This window comes from Chlamydotis macqueenii, chromosome 4, assembly GCF_036417535.1.
Source record: "Chlamydotis macqueenii isolate bChlMac1 chromosome 4, bChlMac1.mat, whole genome shotgun sequence".
In the NCBI taxonomy this organism is placed as follows: domain Eukaryota; kingdom Metazoa; phylum Chordata; class Aves; order Otidiformes; family Otididae; genus Chlamydotis; species Chlamydotis macqueenii.
This window is the reverse complement of record NC_141559.1, coordinates 76,402,130-76,413,502: the sequence shown is the minus strand read 5'-3', so window position 1 is coordinate 76,413,502 and position 11,373 is coordinate 76,402,130.

Here is an 11,373-nt window from a genome sequence, read left to right as displayed (position 1 = left end):
TCAAGGGGGCCTACAAGAAAGATGGGGAAAGGCTGTTTAGTAGGGCCTGTTGCAATAGGACGAGAGGTAATGGTTTTAAAATAGAGGGGGGTAGATTTAGATTAGAAATTAGGAAAAAATTTTTTACGATGCGAGTTATAGAACACTGGAACAGGTTGCCCAGAAAGGTGGTGGAGGCCCCATCTCTGGAAACGTTCAAGGCCAGGCTGGATGAGGCTCTGAGCAACCTGATCTAGTCAGGGATGTCCCTGCTCCTTGCAGGGGGGTTGGACTAGATGACCTTTGAAGGTCCCTTCCAACCCTAACCATTCTATGATTCTATGATTCTATCAGAAGGTAAGTCCACAGTAAACGAATTGTTGTGATCCTAACACAGTGGGGTGTGATTGCCCAGCCTGCCGGGAAACCCACAGGAACACAATATTTATTTATTTCTAGCTGAGCCCCAGGGCCAGCCCCTCACCCCACCATGAGCTCTGCAAGGGGCTTGGACCAGCCTTGGGGCTGAGCTGGCAGTGGGAAGCCCATCTTTGTCCCTGGCTACCTCTAAGACTTTGGCCCATGGAGAGACCTGCATCAGCTCTGAGAGGAAGCTATGGGCATGCCAGCCTGCACGATCTGCCCAAAATGGGGCTCATGGCCGGAGGAATCTCTCATGCACAGTTCTGGGATGCAGATCATGGGCCTCTGTCCTTATTTTGTCAAAAGCGCCACTCATTTTGATAGGTTTTTTTATCTGATCAAGGGCTTCAGAGTCCTTTCCTGTTGATAGCTGGATTTCACCTCTTTCCTTTCTGCACAGTGTGCCAGTTGTCTCCTCCATCCCCCTCTTATTTGTCAGTCTGGGATATTAGAAGAGCTGTGTGTGGTCCTGGCCAGCTCCTGATCCGTGCTTGCTCCAGGAGAAACCGAGGTTTCAAAGGTAAAAAAGGGGTGTGTGTGGAGTGGAGCTTATTTTTCTTGATACCAAAAATGTCTGGAAGCATGGAGTTTGGCAAGGAAATTCCTGCACAAGCCACAGGTTACCTGAATTCCCAGAAAGGCAATGGTTGGAGAGCACAAAACAATATGTGAAAAAGTATCAGACATGGAAAATGTACAATAGCAGTTCTTAGGCCAGACATGTTTGAAAAATTAAAACTCACAATTGGTTCTGCCATCCTTTTCTGCCAGGTAATATGAAATCTGATGCTGAGACTGGCCAATAGAAAAAGGCACAAGGACCCTTGTACTGCTGGGGTTTTTTGTTACAGCTCTGTGTTAATTAGTTTTTTCTCCTTCCCTCCAAACACAACTTTCTTCCTGGTGGCCCCAGTTGCTGCTCTGCTCTTTGACCCTGCCCTCCTCTGGAAAACTCTGTGAGGCAGGACTGGGAAAAATGATCACAAATGGAGGATGGATTTAGTGAAAGAGCTTAACTGACAAGCCTAAGCTAGAAACTTGATCTCTTGAAGATGGTGATGGAAGGAAGAGAGAGACAGATTCAGCCTCTAGAATGGATCCAAGCCAAGGACATGCTGGTGTGGACAGGCATTCCCACTGCTGGCCACCACAGCCCCCTTCTCCTGCCCATCTGCATCATGGAGAAGCAGCAGGGAAGCAGTTCTTCTACGCAGTTTGAGGTGGAGATGTCTCTGTAGGGCTGACAGACCAACACACTGCTACAGCTGGCTGAAAATTGTCCATCTTTTATACCAAAGTATGAACAAGGCAACAATACTGAAATGAAATATTTGGACTTAGCTGTGTTCAACATTGGTGTATGCTCAGCTCACAAAGGATGGAGATCTGGTGGCCTGTTCTCTTAGACAGACAAGGTCATTATCTGGACTACATATCCCATGATGAACTACTGCCTTCTGCCTTGTTGCAGTTCTGTGTTGTGCTGTGGGTCCTGGTGATGTATTTTGGGTGGGAAGTCTTGGATGTTTGGAGGCTGATTTATAAAGGGGCCTGGGACCATGAGGCACTTGCATGGCGACCTCTCAGCAGCTCAGCCAGGTGCAAGTTCAAGTCTGAAACACGTCAAAATGACGTACAAAATACTGCTTCCCAGAACACTTCATTCTATGAAAATGCTTTGATATTTCAACATTTTGTCCCAAGTCATAATGGAAACAAATACTAAAATATTGGAAATTCCTGTGGGATGAAATTCCTGTGAAGTTCATTTTTGCACTTAGTGAAAGGAAATACAAAAATGCCTTGTGGGTGGTTTTTTGTTTTTGCTCCCTTAATTAAAGTTTCCTGATTTTTCCACAGTGTCAGGGATGGTTTAAAGAACTTACTCTCTTCAAGAGCCATTGCACGCAAATAGTCCTTGAGATTTCCCGGTGGTGGGGAGGGAGATGTGCGTGGAAATCCAGATTATTGGTGAGTATAGTCCAAGGGTGGGGAACAAAACCCCCTCCTTGCATGGATATGGGCACCTTTTAGCAGAGCACTGATTGTTGCTCTGGTTTGCTCACTGCTCTGCATCAATGGGATACTGTCAGGAAGAAACAAAGATATGCATTTTTAATTCATTTTCTTCCTGGCATATATAAAAAGTGCTGCTTTGTTGGAAACTTTTTCAGTTTATTTTTAATAGCAGTGTGGGACGTCAGGAAACATTCAGATTTCAGGCCTTGCACAGTGGCAGGATTCACATTTCAATGAGGTTTGGAGGAAGGCTCCCTTTGGCCAGCGAAGTGCTCGCTGGCCTTTAGTGCTCATTTGTGTGCCTCTTCCTCCTCCTCCCTGATCCCCAGCTCAAGAGACGATGGCTGGTAAGTTTATTGCTAACTCATTTGCCAAGAGTTTAACACCAGACTTGGACTTTACAAAGCAACTAGCATTTTTGGCAGATTTCTACCTACTGAGAGTCCTCCTTTGAGGTCCAAACGTTAATTTTTTGCTCTGCTTCAGTGTTCACAAATATTAGTGAGTTGTAATGTCAGATTTTTCTCCAGAATCTGCCTTTCCCATCATCCATAGACCCTTACTTCTCTAGCACTCAGAAGCAAGGTCGTTACCCCCTTTTTTCCATACAGTAAATAGTATGTAACAGGGGTGTATGGTTGGCCATGTCGTAACGGCAGTGCGTGGCTGTCTGGCAGCTGGACCCCAGCTGGTTCTGGCCAGCCCTTTTTTACATACATGAGATGCTCTGATCTGCCCATTGCATGTTTACTGAATGGCCATATGGGTGGGGAGGGTATCTGGCACTGCACTTCCGCCACTTCATATCCCTCTCAAACTTCTGCATCTTTGCTGTGTTTGGAGTTTGCAAGTGGTCCTCTAAATGGGGTAAGTTTGGGGGTTTCTGTACAATCAGGGTGAGTTGCTGCCACATGGGTCTCCTGCTTTTGCCACCCTTCGAGCATTAGATCTCCCCGACATTGACGAGCATTTTCCATCCTGGAGCCGAGGGAGCAATTTAGGATGGCTGGCACTCAACACAAGTGGACTGTTATCTTGAACACTTGAGACCATTCCCTAGCATTTCCAGCACATTAGGAACCTGCTTATTATGTTTGTCCTTGGAAAGGAAAATATTACGTAGAAGAACAAAGTCCCAGGTTCATAATAGCTGCGGGGTATAAGCACAATATTTACAATGTGGTGAGCATGAGGAGACACAGAGGGAAATGAACTTAAGGCTCTTTGTACATTTGCTGGGGCCATGGCCCCACACCAGCACCGGTCCAAAGAGGTGACCTTCCCAAGTGACTTGGAACCCACTCGCAGACAGAGATTCTCTTGAAAATTGCTGTGCTTCCTGTGTATCTAATTCGGGATTAGAGGGTCAACACTGCGGTAATTTGAGCAAGTGGTTTTGGGCGTATGGCCCCGCTGAAGGAACTGGGGTGGCTCCAGAAGGCACAGCTGCTTTTGAGTCCTTCTCTGCAGACTCAGAGGGGACTGCTGCTCCTCAGGTGGCTGTTGCTGCAGACTGTTGCAAAGTCAAGTTATTTAGGGGAAAAGCTGGGAAAGTGATGTGTCTGAGACAAGTGGGAGGGTCCCTTTTGTGGGGTCCATGCCTGCTGCGAACCAGAGGCTCTGCTGGCGGTGCAGCCTGCGGGGGTGGACGGCTCACGGTGACGCCTGCCATTCGGGTCTCCACAGCATCCTCCCTTTCTGGTACGTTGCAGTGTGCTTTGCTGGACCACTCAGAGCAGTGTCCCCTCAGGACCATCACATCAGCAGGTGACAAAGCTGTTTCATTGCAGCCAAGCTATTTGTCTTGTCTTCGCAGAAGAGCAAGCATACACAGTTTTCATTAAAGCCGTTGTGCGCAGGGGAGGTGCTGATTTGAGGGATGCACATCACACAGGACTGTAGCTTCAGGACCAGTATAAGTTTGACAGTAACTGACATGATGCCTTCGTGCTTTCATTAGCCAGAGCAGCAGATTCAGTATAAATGCCCCCCTCCCCATTGCCACTTCAGCTCCTACCATAATCCCTCACAACTGCACCAGCAATGAGTTTATTCCTGCCTGTTTCAACCCTGTCAGTTCTCAGGAGAAGTTATCTTTGGAAAATGTCAGACAATAAAAAAAAACGTTAATCATGTGGGATTATTTCACTACATGGCAAAATGACTTGAGGCACAGACTTACCAAGGTGCTTTTTTCACCCTTGAGTCTCATTAAAATGCGACATGTGGTTTATTTTAACGCAACATGTGCTACTGGCCCACAGTAGCAATGCTCTCTCAAGGTTATAGTACAAAAATACCTTAATGCCAGATTAAGCACAAAATAATTAAAACTTTTCCACAAAATAATTACAACTAAAATCCCATGTGCATGAGGAGATTCCAGCCCCAGCTCAGGTGCAGTAGGGCCAGGAGACCAGATCTGAGAAGCGAGTGATGCTGGGCAAGCTCACATCCATTGATAGCACGCTCACGCACACTCTGAGCTCATTGCTGCCATGGTCCAGCAAGCAAGAGACGTGGTCATGCCAAGTCCCCGTCAAGTCACTTTGCTTTTTCCCCTGCATTTTTCTATTCAACGTCCAAGAACTACTTGTGTTCTTTTGTGCAAGAGCAGTGTCTAACACAGTAAGACCCTAATCTTGATTGACTTCTGGAGAGATAATGCTAACAACAATAATATTGATGCTAACTAATGGTTCAGAGAAGGGCGCATTGCAGAGGAAATGACTGTAGATCAAAGGAAGTCACACAGATATACTATTGGAGATATTTGTTTTTGTGATCTTCTTGAGACTGCTAGAATTCAGGTTCCAATGCATTTGCCAAACACAAACACAGTAAATAGCTAAGCATCAGAACAGCATATACGTTACAAGAGAGGTGAGATGGCTTTTAAGCTGGGCAGAAGAGATATTGAGGTATGCTGAGCATGAAAAACTTGTCAGCAAATTCAAGGAGTCCAGGGGTGGAGGATGGAGGATATGGCCAACATAGCCTTGGGAACATACTTGAAGAGGTGAATGCGTGGGATGCTTCCAAGCACCGTGAAAGTAAACAAGTAGTAGCAGCTATTGCTGTCTGCAAGATTTTCCTTAGGGGACCAGATGGTTGGGAGGCGAATGGTGAGTCCTCAAAGGCTTGCTCACACAAGCCTTTTCCAGGAGGACTGCCCAGGAGGGGTGTGCATCCTTGGTGGGCCTTTGGTCCAGGAGCAGACTGGGATTCTGACTTGGAGATCATTAGCTGCCCCTCTGCTCCCACAGACACGAGGTGCGTGCATCAGGGTGTTGTGATCAAATGCATGGAGTCACCCTGGATGTGTGTTTTCCTTCCCTGTGTACAGACCTGCCCAGCTGAATGGCGTTTGGAGCTATAGAAACTGAATGAAATAAATAAAAGTGGAGAAAACAAAGCTGACACTGATGACTGTGAAAGAATTTTTTTTTTTTTTGAAAAAAAAAAAAAAAGTCTTTTAACATATCTGTCCCTCCCTCGGGCACTGAGGAATTTGCTCCCTGCTTCATTAGCTTCCCCGCTGTGCTCTGGTGGATGATTCAGAGCAGACCTGTCCCACCCTACTCCAACCGGATGGGCTGAACAGCCCATAGGGTGATGAAAACGACTCCAGGAGAGACTGTCCCACCCAGGAAGCTGTTCCTGCTGGGCTGGAAAGCTCTGCATCATTCCCTGTGTTAGATTTGGCTTTAAGAAGTCACCCACTGCCTCTTAAAGACTGCACTGCCTGATGCACAGGCATCCTCCAGCTGAAGACACTTCCCGGCTTCACAAGTCCCCGCGTGAGAAATCTCCGTGTGAACCCACACCCGGAGCACGCCTGCCCCGTGCAGTCAGCAGTCCTTGCTTCTCCATCACCTTCTTCTGCTGGTGGGCTTTAAGCTGCTGGTACCCACCCTTTGGGAGCTGGGGTGAAGCTGTTATTTTGTCACAGTGCAAGGCGCTGTGCAAATGCAGAACACGAAGGAAAATGAGCAGAGGTCAGCTGGCGCTGAGCTGGGTGAATCAGTAACCACGCACACGTTTCTCCGTGGTTTATATTTCTTTTTATCACAGAGAAGGTGCTTTTTGTTCCTGAGGCAAGGGGAGGCTGTCTATAGTACTGCTTAACTACCTTCCCTGCGAGTGTAAATCTTCCCTCTTTCTTTCTCTCTGTGGGGGTAAAATATTCAGCAAATCCTCTTTTTCAAATCAGGGCCCAGGTATATCAGCAGGCACAAAATGAATTTTGGATCTCCTCCTTTGCAGGGGGGCTCTGGGTCTGCTAAACTTTCACACTTGATAGTTAAAATCTGCTTGTGATTAAAGGAGAAAATGAAAAGCAGATGGCAGAGGTGAAAGGTGCAGATTGCTCCATTTTACTGCCCTGGATGTGAAGGGCGTTGATGTGCAGGCCACTGTAGACAAGCTGAAAAATTTATTTTCTACTTTAGAGACTGAAGGGAGCATCACATCTTCCAGACAGTGTTGATGAAGGGCGGCATTCAAACCATCTAGCTACAAGATGTGGCTTTAGCATCACAGCGGCTTCTCCGAATAGGAGGCCGGGGCAGGAAAGCTTGGTGATAAGTGCCCTGAACTGCCCATCACTCACTGAATATTGGCCACGGTGATAGACAGGTACCTACTGGGGCACTGTGGGCTAAACCTGATCTGTACACCATTCAAACTGCCTTCACAGCTGGAAGTATCAAAAAAGAGTGAAACGGAATAAATCAATAAATTAGTGAGTGATGCCTGCCTAGGGTCCTGCCACTTCTTCCAGAGGAGGTACCTGAGACCATGGTGGAAAGGCAGGACACCTTGCTGACATCAGCAGACCTGGCAGGAGTCAGGAGGGCAAAATTGGCTGATGTGACTTTTAAGCTCAGTTCCAGGGTGATGGAGTGGGAGCAGCCGACACCAGAGTGGTACTTTGGTACCCGATGAATCGGCTGAAGCAGCAACATTTGTGAACAGAGGTGGAGAGCTGGTTCCAGCCTCCGTTTACTCCTTTCCAAATGTTTTCGCTTTCCATTCCCTTCTCCCAGCTTGGCCATGCTCTGAGATCGCGTCGGGACTCGCACTCTGCCTGGGCTCAGCGGTTGCTGCTCCACCCTGCAAACTTCCAACCAAGAGCTGAGCCAACCCCCACGGCTCCATCCGACCAGTGCAGCCTCGCAGCCCCAGGGCTGTCATCCCCGTTTCGAGTCTAATCACATTCCTCAAGGAGCATCTCTGGCCTGGGGGATGAGGCATAGGCCAAAATACAAGGGGGAAGATGGGAAGTTTGGATCGGACAAGCGAAGCAGATTTTTATCTTGACTTTTGTGCTAGGCACCTATTGCCAAGGTAGATGAATAGTGTTTTTGCATGAGTTAGAAATCGTTACCAAACCTTCCCGGACAGGCACTGACAAGTACTCATGGAGCGCCGTCACCACTCTTGTCTCAATCAAAGCAGACAGGCACTCGTGGGGACATAGGCTGTGCCTCTAGCTCTCCTTCCAGCCGGGGGGGGGGATTCGAGCGTGTTAAACCACCGTGTTTTTACAGACTCTCTGAAGTGCACAGCCTGAGAGAGCCTGCTATGAGGATCAGACAGACATTCCGTCCTTGTCAGTAGATGAAGTGGTGAGAAGTTATTAAGAGGATTAGCTGCTGATCCAAATGTGTGTCTGCCAGACCAGCCAAAATACTGCTGTTGGTTCATAAGCTTCCTTTTGTATTGTCTATGATTTCATAATTTGGGGATTCAGAGTTCACAGGGGAGTTAAACCAGTGAGGCAGCAAAAGGGTAGATTTCTGTAAGACAGCCTTGAAAGAAAGTAAAATAAAGAATGTTATAAAAATGTCACTTGCTGTCACTATTTATGGACCCAAATGCTGATACGAACCGAGAAGGGTCAGGCCAGGACTCTGCCATGTAATTCCAAGAGGCACAGCTGAACAGAACAGCACCTTCTCTTCCCTACCCCTTGCTTCAGCTATTTCTATGGAGGGTTAAACTGATAATCACAGAATCATAGAACGCTTTGGGCTGGAAGGGACCTTTAAAGGTCATCTAGTCCAACCCCCCTGCAAGGAGCAGGGACATCTCCAACCAGATCAGGTTGCTCAGAGCCCTGTCCAACCTGGCCTTGAACGTTTCCAGGGATGGGGCATTCACCACCTCTCTGGGCAACCTGTGCCAGTGTTCCAACACAATCATCAGAAGAAAATCTTCCTTATATCTAGTCTAAATCTACTCTCTTTCAGTTTAAAACCATTACCCATCGTCCTATCACAACAGTCCTGTTAAAGTTTTGTCCCCATCTAGGCTGGCTGACACTACAGAATTCAGGACTATGGACACCTAAAGGTTTGATTTCCTAATTACACGTCCAAGGCCAGGCTGGATGACGCTCTGAGTGACCTGATCTAGTCGGGGATGTCCCTGCTCCTTGCAGGGGGGTTGGACTAGATGACCTTTGAAGGTCCCTTCCAACCCTAACCATTCTATGATTCTATGATTCTATATGAGGCTAAGACAGGAAGCAATGAATATAAATTACAGCAGAAAATCAATTTGGACATTCGGAATAGTAGCACTGATGGTGTTGCTGTGGGATCTGCTATGGGGACCTGTGGGAACAGACAAATCTTGTCTTGGGGTGGCAGACGGTGTTGTGTGACTTCTGGGATTATTTTAATCCCTTTCCTATTAATCTGTACTAAGTTTTTCCCTAGTTTCAGCTGGGTGTAAAATTTTTCTCTACTTCTGGTCCCAGTGATTCTGTGATTCTCTATTAACATAATGTAGGTTAAGGCAGTTTCTTTTCTGAGGAAGGTGAAAATATCTACATGTATTAATCCCTAATCCTGAATTTCTTTGGGATGCCCGTAATAATATAAGTGCAGCTATGATTTATTATCCTTATCCTCAGTGCCTAATACATGGATGTCCCACTGTACTCTTTGTTTGAAGTTCATTCATGCCATGACCATGCATCGCTTGCTCTTAAGAAAATTGTCAATTCTGGATTTGGATTCACAACATTCAAGGAAATCCTTTGCCTTTGTAGCCTTGTGCAGCTTTCATCATCAACCCTTTGACTCGCTCTGGATTTATTTCATGGATATAAATAACGCTTATTCTGCAATTCTTTTAAGTGTGCTAAATATAAGCGAGGAGAAAAAGCAACAGACATAGAAGCAAAGAAAGTGCAAGGGAAAACCTCTTGTTGAATTGTCAGGACTCCTGTGTGTTTTTATACCACAACTCTCCCTGTCTGAACTTACAATCGTGATGGAAAAAAGAGACCACATTTTCCATGTTTATCAATTAATGAACATCTGCCACAAAGAGCTGGACAGTACTTCTTGGTCTTAACCTGCCTGGAGCAAAATTGTTTTCCATCTTGTGAGGTGTTTTTATGAGTCTGAGAGTAATTTGATATCTATCAGAATTATTTGTATTATTGCTATTAATTGTAGCTAACTGATTGCCTTTTTAACTGTCTCCTGGGATAACGCAATATCCTTGCAGCATGAGATTGTAACAGCTGTGGAAAGCTGGAGGGGAAAATTATGGAATCATAGAATTGTAGAATGGTTTGGGTTGAAAGCAACCTTAAAGATCACCTAGTTCCAATCCCCCTGCCCTGGGCAGGGACATCTTCCATTATGCCAGGTCACTCAAAGCCCCATCCAACCTGGCCTTGAACGCTTCCAGGGATGGGGAATCCACAACTTCTCCACTCACCCTGTATTTGTGCTTAGGATTGCCCCAACTCATGTGCAGGACCTTGCACTTGGCCTTGCTGAACTTCAATGAGGTTCTCACAGGCCCACCTCTCCAGCCTGTCAAGGTCCCTCTGGATGGCATTCCTTCCCTCCAACATTTTAACTGCACCACACAGCTTGGTGCCATCACAAGCTTGCTGAGGATCCACTCTATCCCACTGTCCATGTCGCCGACGAAGATGTTAAAAAACAGGGCCAGTCCCAGTACCAACCTTCTGAAAAGCTCTCTGCTCTCAGGAAAAAAACAGTGTGACTAATCTTGATCCTGCTGAAGTCCACTTGTTACTGATTTCAAATGATTTGGTCTCCACGCAGGCCTTTCTTCAGGTCCATAGGGCCTTCCTGTAAATCTACATTTGTTCTGCAAATGGGTTTACAAATGTTCATAAGCCATATCAAATACTTGGGTGTCCAGCAGTAGACTTTGCTTGAAAATTCCCTAGTAATGGCCTTTAGGATTTCCTCTTTATCCTGAAAAATAAACTGTTTAATTAAAAGGAAGAGTGGAATTAAAATGATAAAGATGAAAAGACTCTTCAGTAGGTCATGTAGGCTATAATTTGCTCCTTGGCTCAACCTGGTTCAGTGAACTCTCCTGCATTCAGTGGCTCAATTAGCTCTGAGTATCTAGAGCAGTTTTGCATTTCCTAGCTAGCAGAGTGCAAAGGTTTAAAATACTAACTAGAAATATCTGAGGTTTTCTTCTTTGCTTTTTCTACTCAGACTCAGGGAGAGAGTATAAGGGGAAGAAGACAAACTTGGGCATTTTGATTTCTGTTTTGGAATGATGCTGTTTAAAAATCTGCTTAATCTTATCAGGCCAGTTGGAGTGTCTGCTGTCTGTGTTTGTGTTCCCTTACACAATTACAGGAAACAGCTGGAGTGGTGGAAATTCTGAGATGATTCCACCAGAAATGGTTACAGGATGAGCCGGCTGTCAAAGACCTCCCTACAGTTCACCTCTGCCTGGTTTCTGGTTTTCATGTCCAAATGCAGGTGGGATTTGGATGTCATCCTTTGTATCTGCCCACAGAGGGTGGGAAGATCTTGGCTTTCTCTGACCTCAGTGAGGAACCTCTGGGTCCATTGGCAGGAACACCACCCTGGTACTCCCCTCATCAGAGTCTCCAGGACCTTCTCACACAATGTGACAATTCTGTGTCTCTGAATT